General features: G+C 36.1%; 1 protein-coding gene and 1 long non-coding RNA gene across 10 annotated transcripts in view; both read right to left on the minus strand.

Annotated features, from left to right (window-relative positions):
* Positions 1–16,843, minus strand: part of LOC106170874 (uncharacterized) — a 125,643-nt gene that overhangs the window by 18,595 nt on the left and 90,205 nt on the right. The window lies entirely within an intron of this gene.
* LOC147759562 (uncharacterized) lies at positions 1,822–3,569 on the minus strand. The gene is made up of 3 exons (XR_015331528.1): positions 3,382–3,569; positions 2,901–3,151; positions 1,822–2,741 (listed from the first exon to the last, which is right to left on the minus strand). It is a non-coding gene; the product is annotated as an uncharacterized LOC147759562 (long non-coding RNA).

Consider the following 16,843-nt stretch of genomic DNA (forward strand, 5'->3'; position numbering starts at 1 on the left):
CTGCAGACGACACGACTTTTGGGTGATAGAATAGGTTAGGGCCTATAATTATGATATATAGGATAAAAATGCGTGTCTAAGTTTTCCATTAAAGGGATAATAACTCTTCGTATGAGATCTATATTTCACAATAAAAACATTGTGAATAACTCATAAAAATATAATATACCACAAAAATGGCAGTTATAGCTATTTTTCTGATATCTGAGCTGTCTTTAGACCACGTGAGCTCCATTGATGGCTATACTCTGTTAAAATCTCTTTAGAGATTTTAACAAAAAACCAAACTTTTTAGAAAAAAACCAGAGACTAACTTTGAATGTAAAAATGGATTCATTAACCATTGGTAAGTATGGGAAAATTGTTGTTTACTCCAGGAAAATTCATTTTTTGGCCGAAATGAAGAGTTATTATCCCTTTAAAATTTTGACTGCATTTCTATTTATAGGCCATTCGACAAGGGTGAATTTTATTGGGATATTTTCTCTCTTTCTATGGCTCTTTTTAAGCGAAAATTAGGCATGACAGTCAAAATATTCAGAAGTAAAAATATTTTAAAGTTTACAATCTCCTTGGTCACTACAATTCTTCGTCGTGGTGGTTCACGGGGAAATTTTTAAGACATCTTCAGGGCCGTAGCTGCCCCCCCTGGGATTTGAGGTGCAAAAAAAATAATCGCAAAGGTGAATAAAAATAATTGCAAAGTTGGTATCATTGAGGAATACCAGCCCGCTTGGCGCCAGGTGTCGCTAGTGTGAATTCAGTCCTTCCTAGGTCGCCATGTTGGATATTGTATACGTTGGACTGTGGTACTGGCCTTAATAAACATGCCTCAGTATTGTTGTGTACCTGAATGTCAAAGTCGGCAAGGTGGGAATAATTTTCTTGAGGATTCAGGGCTTCGTTTGAAGTGAAGGGTTGCCCATGTCAACACACCTTCCATGTTAAAGGGTCAGTTACAACTTGACCCAGGAACAGTAATTAGGCCCCTAAAGATAGACGAGTTGCCTCAAAAAGAATACACGTAAAAAGGTTAATTGATCTTGGCAAAACTTATAAAGTTTTGGAAAGAGAGCTCCATAGCAAGAAAGTGCCCCTAGGAAGTATGATTTATCAAAGTGCGTTTTCTTATGTCCGTAATTTCAGAAGAGTTGTCAGTAAATATATATAAGTCCCGGTAGCCTACTACCCTCATAAGCAGGGGCGGATCCAGAGATATTTTCTGACAGTCTTCTAAATTATTTTTGTTGATCCATGCTTCATTTTTGACCGTCTTCCGCCAGCAAAAATTAGATACCCGTCATTGTAAACTTGAAAATCTGACCGTCTTCCTGAAGACCCAGAAGACAGTCTCAATCCGCCCCTGATAAGGTTGTGTTATTAAGTAATATCCTTTTTTATTGATGTATTGAGCATGACCGGTAATGTTAATTAAATAATAATTTTTATTTAAAATCATTATTCAGTACCTCGTAAGAATCATAAAACTAGGTATAGTTAGATAATTTATTTGTTCATGTATAGATGCAATTTCTCAGCCAATGGAATAATGCATGTTTGGAAATCTTTTTGTAACAGTTTAAGAAATAAAATTTAAAGAAAGAAAACATTTTATAAATGAACAGTTTTTGTTCTTTTTTTACGAAATAGCACTTCTGAATTGTTTTACTTGTGTAGAAACACCATATTATTTCATCGCTCTGAAAATTCATTAAAAAGCAGCAAAACCAAATATTTTATTTAAACAAAATAATTATTCAGTCCATAGTAAAAACCATGAAACCATGTAATACTTAGATAATTCATTTGTGCTATAACTTTCCTGAATATATAGCTGCAATTTCTCAGCCAATGGATTACTGTAGGCATGGAAAACTTTTTGTAACAGTTTAAGAAATAAAAATTAAAGAAAGCAAACATTTTACAAATTAACACAGTTTTTTGTTCCTTTTTACAAAATAGTACTTATGAATTATTTTACTTGAATAGAACCACCACATTATGTCATCACTTTGAAAATTCTTTAAAAAGCAGAAAAACCAAATTATTTGCTGTAAATACAACTAGCAATTTATTTCATCCCACTAAAATACTTTACAAAATAGCATCATAGGTTTTTTTTTCATTACAGTTAAATATTATTAAAAACAGCATAAACACATAAGTACTTTTTGTAAAGAATATAGCATCACCAAATTATTTCATTTTAGTGAAAACATTTTTTAAAATTGCACTTCAAAATTATGATTGCAGCTAAAACCATCTCATACAGGGGTACTTTCTATAAACTGGTTGACACATACTTCCTATAGTGTTTTTCATTAAAAAAAGTTATCCTGGGCAAAATACATGTAGAAAAATATCCAGCGTCAGAATGAATCAACCCCACAAACAGATCTTTGAATGTAAACACAACAAAATAGCAGAATGGGCGATTTGTAATGAACATCTGGCCTTCTAACTTAGTATAGTATTCGCGGGTTTTCTTTAGGCCGATTCGTGCACGAGATACACATTCCAAAAAGGGGAAATCAGGTCCGGGTCCAACTGTCATGTGTCTGCAATGGTTTTGGACACAACAATTATTCATACAGTTTGTTCATATACTTCTTCTCTGTAGCTGACATTATCTCTCCAAATCTGGAAGCAGTGATCCGCCATTGTCTCTCCTTGTGTCAGATTGCGCTCTTTCCTTGTTATAACTTGCTATGCTCAGTGTCCTTTGCTGTTTGTTCCTCAACCTGAAATAGTCATATCCCATTAAAGCATGGTAGATGGTTACAGCATTAAATAGTTAAGATACAATTTTATATTTCTATGATGTCACACATCACCTAGTTTGATAATTCTTTCTCATATTTGGGCCTGATTCTTAATATTAGACCTCTGTTTTCACTTACATCATTCCCTCTATCCATGCATTATTGTTTTCATGGCACTTGGCAATAGTTGTTGTCCATCACAGCCGCCTGTAAGTCAGCTTTAGGGTAGGCATAACTGGTGGCTACATCAATCTTTGCCACTGATGTGAAGTGACGGGTAAGATTCCTGAAGTAATCATTTTATCCTGCTCTTGAAGTTGGCTGTCCTGGGGTCCTGAAATCGACAGTTTCAGGCTTTGCCCCCAATATATGGGCCTTCTTTGGGTAACCTTATAAAGAAAAAAATAAGTACATTTACTAAGTATAAAAAATCTTCGTCTTTCGTGCTACTAAAACAAAATATGAGCGTAGGCCTACTCGTACCTACAGTAGTCTACATGTACATTGTACATAACATGTCAAATTTGACACACACACCTCGACTAATGTTCGATTTTTTTTCAAGGAAAATAGTTAGCATTCGTGTTTTTCAAGCACTAAATGAAAAGAAAACACATACCTTTCAGTCAATTCACATTTTCATCCAGATGTTATGGCACCACATTCAAGTAAATTGCGTTTGAGTTGGTTCACTGTCAGCGGCGCGTGCACACGCTCCATGTTAAACTCTGGTGTAAAGCCGTGAGCGAGATTCTGCGAGATTTAAGAAGGACTGCTTTCACACCCACGCCATCTAGCGGCAGACCCTTAAAGCGGGTATTCCCCATTCTGTGAGAAAATGCACTCATGGCCACTGGACAATCATTCAACAATCTCTTTACAAAGGTGTACTGTTTTTAGACAATCTACGAAATGAAGGCATGTTGTGTTGAAAAAATGACTGTACCTATGGCAAAATGAACCCACAATTTATGACTTATGATTGAGCAATAAATAACAGTTAAAATGCACCAGAATGCAGTATTATACATAAAGTTTTTAAAATTTTTCCACACCGTGGGAGGGGGACCCCCCCTCCCCCCCTCGGGGGCTTTGCCCCCTCGTTTCCGCTTACTGCCCCCCCTGGCATTTTGCTCAGGCTACGGCCCTGTCATCTTGTAATTGTGTAAATTGATAATCATCCGATTACGCGCTTCTTAATAATGTTCGTGATACACAAGTAAATTACGCTCAAATTTTAAACCGCCTTGACTTGTACCAAAATTACATTTTTCATTAGACAATTTTGATTGTCAAACTAAAAAACACTGAAAATGTGTTTTTTAGTCTTCTCTTACTGTTTAAGTGCAAAAAATAGGCCTGTTTGTTGTAAATAAACTCAAGTTAGATAAAGCAACAAGTCAAGTTGGAAGCATTTGTTTATTCGGCTTATTTTGGGAAGGGAAAATCAAAATCTTTCATCGCATTTACTGAAAATAAAACTCAAAGATATCTATTCCCTTCCCTACACCACATTTAACATGTAAGTAAATGCACATTTCCTTAGGGCCCCTTTACACTGGACGGCGTCCTTTCTGCGTCCCTTCTGCGTTCAAAAATGTGGTCAGGACGCTCAACGGTCGCCAAAGCAATTAAATTGTGTCTCAGTGTAAAGGCGTCTGCGTCCCTTGTGCGTCCTTTGAACGACCGAATCTTGATTTTACCTGTAAAACTGCGACCAACCTGCCTGCCTCCACTGTACGTTGCCTGTGCAACCCAAGCCGTCCATTGCGATGTTTGAGCGACCAATGACCATTCTTGCTGCGTTCTCTGTACCTTCATCGGCGATTAGTGGCGTCTATTCTACGATCATTCTGCATCCTGCTTGACCGATGAGCGTTGTTTGGGCGTCCTTCTCTATATTCTAACTCATATTTTTTCATCGGTTCTAACCAGGTCATCCAATAAAGAAAAATTCCAGCACACAAAACAAATAAATGGGAATAAACGCTTTAAACTATAGTGATGCAAAGTCTGCATGGACTGATAATCAGCCAGATGCTCATTGTCATCCTTATAAGAAGGATGGACAAGCGCCGAAAACGAGAAAGTGTGACTGACACTACATAGAATATTTGAATCCGTTTTAGATGACGCATTCTGCAAAACGTTCTGACTATTAATGCATCTTGTAAAAAAGGCAATCGTTTTATAATAACCTAAAAAAAAATGGATCGTTTCATGAATTTTAGGGGAAAAACAATCGGAGGCTGATATGAGACCACTGTTGCCCTTAGAATTCCTGTCTGGTGAAAAATACCTCAGCACGGCCCCGTTTGAGAGTGAAAAAAAAATGTTCTACGTGCCGAACACTGGACGATCTTTGAGTTTTCATTCTGCAACCAAAGCGATGCTTGTGCCTCCTACGACCGCGGCGATGCTTGTGCGTCCTCTCTGCGACCACGGCGATGCTTGTGCGTCCTTTCTGCGTCCATTGAGCGACCATCCTCCATCGCGTTCTCTCTGCGATTGTTTTGAACAGGCTCAAAACTTCGCGGCGTCTATGGCGTCCTCGGCGATGCTTGTGAGAACTTGGCGATTACTGTGCGTTCTTTGAGCGTCCGACGGCGTCCTGGCCAGTTTCATGGTCGCACAAAGGACGCAGAAAAGACGCCGTCCAGTGTAAAGGGGTTTTTAGATAAACTTTAACTCCATTCTGTGAATGTAATATGCCGATTCCCTACATCCCCCTTTACACTGGACGGCGTCCTTTCTGCGTCCCGCAGTTTAAGTTGAGTCTAAGAGATTTCTAGAAAATCACCTCAGCATACCTGAGGAACAGCGTAAGTTGTAGAACCAGTACATGTAGTAGTTGTAGTACAGTGTAGTAGGACTATATAATGTAGTAGTAGTAGTAGTAAGAGTAGTCGTAGTGTACATGTAGAGGGCAATAATAATAATAACTGGCAAGGGTTGTATATCAGTAATACTCACATACACGTGACTGTGAATACAATACAGTTAAACCAATTGATCAATGTGCGGATTTGGTTACAGCACCGTTATTTAATGGTTATATCATACAGCAACAAGGAGACAAATTACCTCTAAATCAGAAAGCTCCATGAAGCACGGCGTGCATCATTTTTTCGGACTTTGTTGTGGCAGGTATTAGTAAACACAGTGTATATTTATCCCCAGAATTTAACTTGTTATGTGTAAAGGGCCGATTTCACACACACACATACATAAACATAAAAATAAATAAATAACATAAGACCAAAATTTCTCTCAGTTGCCACGCAAACATTTAGAAATTGCACGCATAATTCCAGAACAAATATAGTTAAAATCAGGGGCGGATTGAGGCAGTCTTCTGGGTCTTCCGGAAGACAGTCAGGTTTTCAATTTATATTGGCCGTTATCTAATTTTTTCTGTCGGAAGACCGTCAGAAATGGAGGATGGATCAACATAGGCTGCGGTGTGTTGATTTTGATGCTGTCTCAACCATGATTGTGACGGACTCCACAAATATCAGCCAATTGTGTTAGTGAAGACATAACGGGGAGGGGGATGAAATGTTTATAAAGAAATGAACTAATAAGTCATTGGAAATGGTAATATGCTATTTTAGTTTAAGTTATATATGGACAAACCATTCAGTAGAGAAAGTTAGATTAAGAGGAAATATGTTGAAATGAAACGGCACAAAAATGATGGAGGGAGGGTATGATGATGGTATATAAGGTTTGGGAGAATCGAGGAAATTGAGTTTTGAGAGCGTTCGGGTGTTTACCAGTGTCCTTTAACTTTAACACTCCAGGTTATACAAACTTTTACAACTTTTGTCTAAAAAAAACTGTACAGATTCATCTTTTTTTTTTACTTATATAACTACCGTATGTTTCAATTGTAGTAATTCACAAAGATGAACTTTAAAGATGACGTCTATTGAGAAAGAGTCACTAAAAACGCAGCACTGTAAAATTAACTAGCAAAGCGTTAACGCCACGAAAGGAACTAAAATTAAAATAAGTTACAAATGGAACATAAAGTGCCGACAGAATCTATGTTGAGTCAAAGTTTGCTATTTTTTAACTACTCAAACTGTCAGCGATTAATTTTCACATCCAGTATGCTTGCCGACTTGCACGAAATATTGCACATTTTCATTTATGCACTAGGGCCTATTTGCGCGACTAACAAGAGTATAGATCAGAAAACATAAAACAGAAGTGCTAATGAATGCGATTTCGTGCTTTGCCGAACTGTCCCCGTAGAAAATGGGGTAAAAAAAAAGAACAGTGCAGATTTGCGATTTGAAGGACAGAATGATAATTTCATTTTTTAAATTAAAAAATGATTTTTTTACGAAGTGGCATATTCGGGTCTTCACAAAGAAACCTCAACAATATTTCAAAAATTTTCCAGTAACATAGAAAGTTGGGCTAACGACGTGAGTGTCACCTCTACCTGAGGTGTGCAAAATGCTGAATCCCCAATCAAAGCCACACAACGGAGACTGACATATCGGAGCGCAAAAATTGACTTGTTTTGATTATTGATTAAAACGGGCTGTTAGTATGACCAAGTTTGAAATTCTTGAAACATTGAAAGACTTTAATTGGAATGAATTGAAATAAATTTCTTAATTGCCTATTTTATTTTCTATATCATTTTGTATAGTCAAAGTATTTTACTATAGCAAACTTTCGAACCTGGCCGTTACTTTCCAAAGCATAAAAATAGTTGTGTGTGTGTGTGTGTGTGTGTGTGTGCGTGTGTGTCGGGGTGGGGACGTAGGAAGGTCGTGTCAATGTTGACAGGTATGTAATGGTCCGGGAGAATAGAGGAAGTTGAGTTCCAACAGTTTAAATGCTACAGTATTTTACCTCAGACTCTGTCTCAACATGATTGTGACGTTGTCTATGAATTCAATCACATTGTGCTAGTGAAGACGGAGATAAATAATAGATGGTGCGGATATGATCATTTTTCGTATAATTTCTTCGGAGTCTCATAATATTTTTTTTAAATACTCGGAATTTTTTGTACTGAATGCACTTATTTCAAAAGTGTCCAAATGTCATGAATTTCATTTATATGAAAAAAAGAGTCCCGTGTAACAATGGTATCCGTAGCCTACACCTGCAGGCTATACATTTTTTCTCTGGGAATTCACGTCGAGACGCTGTCTGGGATCGAGAAGCCGAAACAACTGAAGCTAATTATTTTTAAATTTTTACATATTTATATAAACGCTTTATATTAATGATCATGGGCCTATTTGCTCAATACTTTAATCAAGCTTTATTATTTTCTCTCGTAGCGACTCAAATCATATTATATCTAGACTCTTTAACGCCAGAATATGCATGTATATCCGATTACAAATTATTTTCGCAAGAAAGTGTTAAGACGGACTCAAGCAAGCTATATAGCTATAACAACAACGGAAAGCAGAGCGTCAGGAGAGACGACACATTCCATTCGAAGAAAGGGGACTATGGGATAACCTTCGCCAAATATGGTCCAATAAAGCTGACATTTGCCCTTTGGTTGTATTTTGTAATACTCATGCTAAAAAGTGATTCTGTGAATTTCAGTATGATAAGTCACGGGGTTTTCCATTTATTGCGTTAACAAGTCTTGCATTATAAATTTTTATGTATGACAGAAAAGTGAAAAAGCGGGGGAATTTAAGGAAAATTATTTAAGGGGGAATTTTTGGCTATTATAGTTGTGACTGTTTTCATTCTTTTCTATTTTTGGTGTATACTAGTTTATGTATAAACTACATATACTGTATTTTTCTTTTGTTCCCTCAAAGAGAGCACATAATAGTTAATACTATAAGAGATTTGCCTCCTTTTCTTTCCTTTGTATAAACCTTGCTTTAAAAATTCCAGTTCCGGGGGAATCTGTCTAGTGCGGACAGCTCCTACAATTTCTTTGCAGAATAAAAGAACTATATTATCTCGTGATTGATAGATGCCAATCAAAGCTGTCAAATTTGACAGTTTGGTTGTCGATAAAGTAAACATACGTCAATCACATCCATACCGCCAAAGACCGCGTATCGCCTGTGATTGATAGGTGTCAATCAAAGCTGTCAAATTTGACAGCTTGATTGACGGATAATTAAACAAACCTCGAGCACAATCATCCTGCAAAGGAGCTTTTACTTCCTGTGATTGAGAGGTGCCAATCAAAGCTATTAAAAGTGGATGGCTTGATTGGCAACTATATAAACAAACGTCAATCATCATACTGGTGATCAAGTATAGCTGTCGAACAATGAATAAGCGGTGGAGAGCGGACTGTCCCAAAGATTTTTTTAAATAAGTAAATTAAAATATAGGCGAGAGGAGGTAAAAGAACTATTCGGGCGTTAGCTAGTTGAGTCATTAAAAGTACACAATATACAAGAAACTAAGGACTTAATGTGTTCATCATATTTTAGTCACATTCTGTTTATAATGATTGGCTTTTGTGAAATTGCAGGTAGGAAATAATTTTCACCCCATTTGCAGTATTTTTCTTTTCATTTTTTATTTTCTTATCTTTCTTTCATTCTTTTTATTTATATATTTACATGTATTATTGATATATTTATTTATGTTTTTGTTTATTAATTTTTGTTTACTTGTTTGCTTGTTTCCAAAAATATGTTTTATATAATTTAGTTCTACCAGATTTTAAATTACATCAATTCCCTTCGTTAGTGTGCCATGAGTTCCGCACACCGCTGTGGTGAGACTGTGTGGAGTTGGTTGAGTACACGATCACAAAGAATCTCACCCCTGAAATTCTCGTGGAATTCGACATGCCAAGTGATCAGCCCGAGGCCGAGGTTAAATATGCCACGATGAGTCGCTCCACTTGGAGAGTTCGATTTTGGCTATAAAAGGAAATAAGCGTCACACCCACTTTCCACATGAGAGGGTTATTTATGAATTGGTAATGATTGCAGAGGTGACTTAGACTTTTACATCAATTAAGACAGTTTGAAGAATTATCCTTCTTTTCTTCCAAAAGTGAGCTTTACACGAAAATAACTAAAGTTTATTCATATTGAAATATAATCAGGAAATTAAAAATAAAGCCTTATACAATTTTGGCATTTGCTGGGCATTGGGTATATTTTGCGATGTTTAGGCCACACTTTTTTAATTTTATGGATGACATCCTGCGCGCGCACCGATTTTCGCCCGTTCTCAAAAAAAAAAAAAAAAAAAAAGCCCCCCCCCCCCCCCCCCCCCCACAGCCCCCAACAAAGTCGGTTGTCGCAAATGTCGTTATTGAATTTGCCAGGAAATGAGTTTTCTGCCCATGTGTATTTTTGCCACGTGGAAATGCATCCACTTTGCCGTCAAATTCATCTCTAGGATTACTTTCAAATTACAGAACAATAAAAGTCATAAAGAGAACGGGCGCCATCGTTTTGGATTGGTATGCCATTGATATTTGGCATGGAGATATCACCTTTTTACAATTGTGCGCAAGGCTGGCGGCGGCCGAAAAATTTCTGTGACATTCTGTACAAAGCAGCACATTACTACCAGGTTTTCTGTAGCGAAAAAAGGGTCGACAAGGGCGTTGAGGTATTTGGTGGGCTGAAGATCGGACAGGCCACCTGACAGTTTGGCTGCTTCGTGTGAGTTGAAGTAGACAAAATGGCATCGTCCGAAATTACCTTTAATAGATTTGGTAGTATTAAGCATATCTTTGCATCATTTTTTAAACATTTCTGTAAAGTGTTCAAAATGCTTTAATATTCTGAGAATACAAATAAAGACACACTGTTTGATTGATATTTGTTTTATTGATTGCTATACCAACTGAATGCATGAAATAACCTTAAATAGATTTGGTAATATGAAGTATATCTATTCATGACATTTTTTTTTACATTTCTACGAAGTATTCACAATGCTTTAATATTTTAGAGCATGGATAAAGACATATTGTTAGTTTGATACGTGTTTCTGTGGTAAGATTTGTGTTTCCAGCTGAGTACTGACAGCATTCCTTTACTTAAGCAGCACTTTTTTTTTTTTGGACTGTTTTTTTTTTTTTTTTCGCCCTCGCGCACCGATTTTGGGGTACCCAGAGGATGTCATCCATAAAAATAAAAAAGTGTGGCCTTATAGAAAAACTCAAATGTTTACTCCATTTTTTTCAGCTTTTCTTGTTTTACTTTAAATTCAGAAATATAGTCAGTGTCGTTACTTATAATTGAAGCAGCGTGTATTTGTTTACCGCGCTAACCTCCGGACGTCATTGATAAGTAAATTTAAACCACGGCTAGTGCGTAGAACAAAAGACTCCACCGTGCTGTATTCGACATACAAGCACATCATGTACGAGTGCGTTCCACGGTCTGTTGCACTACTAGTGTAGTAGCCAATCAGAGGCCGTGGTTTAAGCCAGATACAACACTCGTCGCTGAGCTGTACGTGAAAATTACTCGTGTATTGTCTCGCCTGCGGTTCGCCAATACACTCGTAATATTTCACGTACAGCTCGGCGACTCGTATTGTATCTATCACAAAGAGTATAGACATGTGCCATAAACAGATATTTTTTCAGTTTTGGGTGCTCCGTGCTTAAGTTTTAAAGTCTCGGTCTTACATTTCTATATCAGCAGGCAGATTTTTTATTATTAAAATAAATCCAAGCTACACTTGTGGTTGGAGACTGTTCAATTTAGATGTTTAGAAGATTGAGAGCAAAGGAAATCCAAAAAAATCCCCAAAAATGCTAGTCTGCTCTGCGCCAGTATAGCTCTGTAGTCCCACCTTGCTGAGGGACAGATTTTACTATGTATTGGAGACGTACTCCAAGCACAGAAGTTAGAAACCTGGGTGTAATTTTCAACAACAAATGTGACATGACATCACACATTAACAAAGTGTGTAAATCATCATATTTTAGTCTGCAACGAATTTCTATGATTCTTCACCTTATTGACAGCAAGCAAACAGTGCTACTCATCCATGCATTTGTGACCTCTAGACTCGATTACTGCAACAGCCTCTTGTTCGTAATACCTAACTGTCAAATGGAAAAAAACTTCTGTCTTTTCAGAATTCAGCAGCTCATCTCCTTCGTAAAACTCAGAAATCCGACCACATTTCACCAGTTCTCCGCGATCTTCATTGGTTACCAGCCTCTCAAAGAATAGTTAATAAGATTTTACTCTTGACTTTTAACATTTTAAAGGGCGACTGTCCATTTTATATTAACAATATGACAGAACTTTTAACTTCTCTTAGAACTCTTCATTCCAGTGGTCGATTTCAACTCAAGTGAAGCGATACCAAAAAGACTCTAAAAACATATAGAGTTTTGAGATTCAGGCCTACCCAACTACCAGACTCGGCACCTAAGGATCCTGAATTAACCGGTATATCGGACCACGCTACCCGTTTTCAAGGTGTGTGTCAGATCGCATTTCGGAGTATCATACCCCAGAATAAATTTTTTTTTTTTTTTTTTTTTTTTTATTCACAAAAAGACAAACAAAAATACATCTGTAGACACACACACTAACACACACACACACAATAACACACACAAGACATTCATTATACATTAAGTAAACATGTAGATAGCCGGACTACGTACGAAACAGTATATTACAAGTGATGCTGCACATAACAAGATACCAACATTTTACATTTCACATAAGAAATTAGCGAAAAAGTAAAGTAAATTTATAAGTGGAGAAACTAGTCAAAAATAGAATCCCAGGTTCTCCACTCTGTAAGAAAATGGCCTAATTGAAGATTTTTTTGAGAAACATATTTTTCTAATTCAAATTTTGTTTTGATATATAAGAGAAGGGAAGGGAAGGTCGGCTGCATTTTTCTTTTAAAACAAGTATATATATAAAATTTGGAGACAAGAATAATGTAATTTAGAGGCTTGAAATTTGTTTTGGATACTCCAAAAAGTATATTTTCATCATAGAGTGTAATTCTTTCATCAGTTTTGTTAGCAATCAAGCGTTCCATTTCAGTCCAAATGTTTCTTATTCGATAGCAATTTAAAAATACATGTCGCAAATCTTCCCTCTCCGCTCCACAGATAAAGCATTTCTCTGACACCTCAATACCGATTCTTTTCAGGTATGACCTAACTGGTAAGATTCTAAAAATTATTCTGTATTGGAACCATTGAAGTTTTGTTTCTCGTGTAACATAGAAACAATTCTCGTAAACATACTTCCAAGTGATATTTATATTTAGATCTAGGTTCCATTTCCTTTCGTGTACCAAGTTTTCAGGAGCTTCACTCATGAGAACCTGATAGAAATCTTTACACCCATTTCGACTCTTTATAAGTAGCTGAACCGGCTGAGGAACATAAGGAAATAAAATATCTTCAAAAATTTCTTCATTGTTCTTTTCTTTTAGCCTACATTTTAAACTGTTACGTATTCCAAAATATTTTAGATCACATACTCTTTGAAATCCAAATTTCCTTTCCAGTTCAGCTTTGGTTAAAAATTTTCCTTCGTTGAAAAGATCGCCAATTATTCTTATACCCTTATTGTACCATTCTTTGTCCAATATTGATACCCCACCCAATTTTACTTTTCTATTATACCACAGAGGTTCAAGAGCAATATTGCTATTCATATCTTCTATACCGTATGTTAAATCTTTCCAGGAGATAATGACATCTTTCCAAAACCTGTTATTGCAATTGCGTAAGAGTATATCTAAATAATCATTTCCATAGTCAAATATATTCCAAATAGATTGTAAATCAAAGGTGCTCTGGAGAATAGTGTTATAAACGTTATTTTTAAGGTATAGTCTTCTTATCCATGTACATTTTAATGCCGTTATGAATTTACTTAAGTCTGTCATTTTTAGACCACCATATTCATAATCCTTTACTATCTGACCTCTCTTTACCTTATCAATTTTGCTACCCCAAATGAATTGGAAAAAAATGGAACTTAGTTTTTTTATGAATACTGGATCTGGATTTGGCAGAGAAATGAAAAGATGGTTCAGCATTGGGATGATAAGGGTTTTTAAGATAGTAATTCTACCAATAGGGGTAAGTATTCTTCTATTCCAATGCCGAATCATACCCTCTATCTTCGGGATTTGTTTATCAAAGTTTAAAGTGACCATATCGTTTAAATTTACCGAGAATTCTATACCTAAGAGATTAAATTGAGTCGAACCCCAATCAAGTTTCCATCTAACGTGGTGAAAAACTTCCCGACTATATTTTCTTGAGCCAATCCACACTGGTTTAGTCTTGCTATTGTTGATATGGAGACCTGAAATTTTTGAGAAATAGTCTAATGTACGGAAAGATTCTAAGAAAGAAGACCTATTACCATCTAATATAAGGGTGGTGTCATCAGCATACTGGGTTATTTTAAATTCGGTGTCACCAAGTTTTATTCCGCAAATATCTTTATTATTCTTTATCATGATTGCGAGAATCTCAGCACAAAGCAGAAAGATATAGGGAGACAAGGGGTCCCCTTGACGGCAGCCCCTCGAAATTTTGAAAGGCTCCGACAAGTGGCCGTTTTGTGTAACAGAGGCCTTGCTATCGTAATTAAGGATATGAAACCACCTTTTTATAGTTTCCCCAAAATTAAAAAAGTCTAAAACTTTATCAATAAAGCCCCAATCTACAGAATCAAAGGCCTTTTCAAAATCGATAAGAATGAGTAAAGCAGGAATATTTTTCTTTTCTGCGATATGCATTAGATCATAAATTAATCTTGTATTTTCCCCAATATATCTTCCGGCAATAAACCCGGACTGAGAATTAGAAATAATTTTATCAAGATAGAGTTTCATTCTTTCCGCTATGCAGCCCGAGATCATCTTGTAAATAACATTTAAAAGGGTTATAGGCCTCCAATTTTTTATAAATTTTCTGATTTTATCGGCTTTTGGAATACAGGTTATAATCCCAAGATTTTGACTCGCCATCATTTTCTCATTGATGAAAATTTCATTAACTGCTCTAATTATAAAACTATGTAAATCATTCCAAAAAAATTTATAAAACTCTGCAGTAAAGCCATCAGATCCAGGCGATTTGTTATTTTTCATTTTTTTCAGCACCCTCAAAAGTTCCTTTGAGGTAATTTCGGTTTGTAAATATTCCTTATCAGGCTCGCTTAATTTGGGGACATCTAAATTTGCAAAAAATAATTCTAGGTCTACCTCTTCTAATTGATTAGTTTTTGACGAGTAAAGGCGTTCATAAAATAACTTTGCTTCATTTAGTATAAGTTTTTGATCAAATATTGTTGTTCCGTCTGGTAGTTCTAAATTCTGAATAGTTTTATTGACATAATTTCTGGATTCAAGTGAACAAAAATATTTCGTAGGCTTCTCTCCTTCCTCAATCCATCTGCATTTTGCTCGGACGAGGACTCCTTTTAGTTTTTCTTGTCTGATATTTTTCAACGCCTCCCTCTTAGCCTCAAGTTCGTCCAAAGAATTTTCATTTGGATGGTTCATTTCCATTACATAAATTTCTCTTTCTAGTTCTAATTCTTGCCTGTCCCTTTGTTTTTTCTTGAAAGAGGAATGGGAAATTGTCATTCCTCTAATTTCCATTAAAAGCATTTCTAAAAATAAGGAGTCATCAATAGTGAAAGATATTTGTTCGTTTGGAATTTCTGTAATATTTTCTTCGGCGTACACCGGAACTGCATATTGAACTTTTGTTCTCTTAATTATGTCCTTCACTTTACTCACATATTCCTCATCTTTTAAGAGGGAACTGTTAAATACCCAAGTGCCTTTGCCCTTAATAAATTTATTTAGCTTTAATTCTAAAATTACGGGTGAATGATCAGATCGGTATGATGCCTTAATAGAAATATTAGAAACTGAATTTTGAAGGTTATCCGCAATTAAAAAGAAATCTAGTCTAGCCTGCCTTCTGGGATTCCTTCTTCTCCATGTTTATTCTTCTCCACCCCAGAATAAATTTTGTAGCACGACTGCGGGCTCATCCACGCTCGGCTGAACAACCTGAAACTGTACTCTTACTTTAGAGTACTCTATTTTATTGTCTCTATGGGGGTATATGGGAACTTTACGACATTCGGTTTGAATGTTTTAACCACTTTTGATAGGGCTTTTTTGCATTGTATTAGATTAATGTGGCAGTCTTAGGTTCATCTAGGTGGCTTTCAAATTTATGCGCCCGGTTTTAAAATCATATAGCGCTTTTACGACAATCGTTTACTATCCAATCAAAGTGACGGCCGAGCATGCCAGGGCTCATCCTGTCGGTGTTCTGGCTGATACTCCGAAATGCGATCTGACACACACCTTGAAAACGGGTAGTGTGGTCCGATATACCGGTTAATTCAGGATCCTTAGGTGCCGAGTCTGGTAGTTGGGTAGGCCTGAGATTGCTGCACCAATTTTATGCTCTAATTTTACTAACGTAACAAATGTTACTGTTTTAAAAAAGAATCAAAACACCTTTTTTTTTAGGAATATTTTGGTTAACTTTTATCTCTTAGTTTCTAATACTTCTATGTTAGTTTTTAATAAATCTTTGTAGTTTTAATTTTTATACGAAAGTGTTAACTGCGCTGAGATTCAAGTGTAGCGCGGTTTTAAGAAATGTATTATAATAATAATAATAATAATAATAATTATTATTATTATTATTATTATTAAAATCATTAATTTACAAATCACAGTAAAGAAAACTTAAATCATATCTCACTGATAATGCAAATCGAAAATCCTGATAATCACGAATCACCGAGTATAATACTTCGTTTCACAAAGGGGAAAGAATAAAAAGGCACATTCACGAGTCACGGGAAGGGGGGTCTTCACAGATCATTATAAATGATATGAACATTTCACGCATCTCGGGGGAAATAAAGTGGCTTTAACAGGAAACAAAAATACGTATAACGAATGGGACTCCTTTAGTTAAAAAGTTTGAAAAAACATAATAATAACAGCGATTCTTATTCAAAGGCATTTGGGGCGTCAGGCAAGAAGCCAGCACTTGACTTTTATTCACAATAAATGAAGCACTTTAATAATTACTGTATTCCAATACACCAATATCTGAC

The sequence above is a fragment of the Lingula anatina genome, chromosome 10 (assembly GCF_051362555.1).
Source record: "Lingula anatina isolate TDL-2025a chromosome 10, LinAna3.0, whole genome shotgun sequence".
Taxonomy (NCBI): domain Eukaryota; kingdom Metazoa; phylum Brachiopoda; class Lingulata; order Lingulida; family Lingulidae; genus Lingula; species Lingula anatina.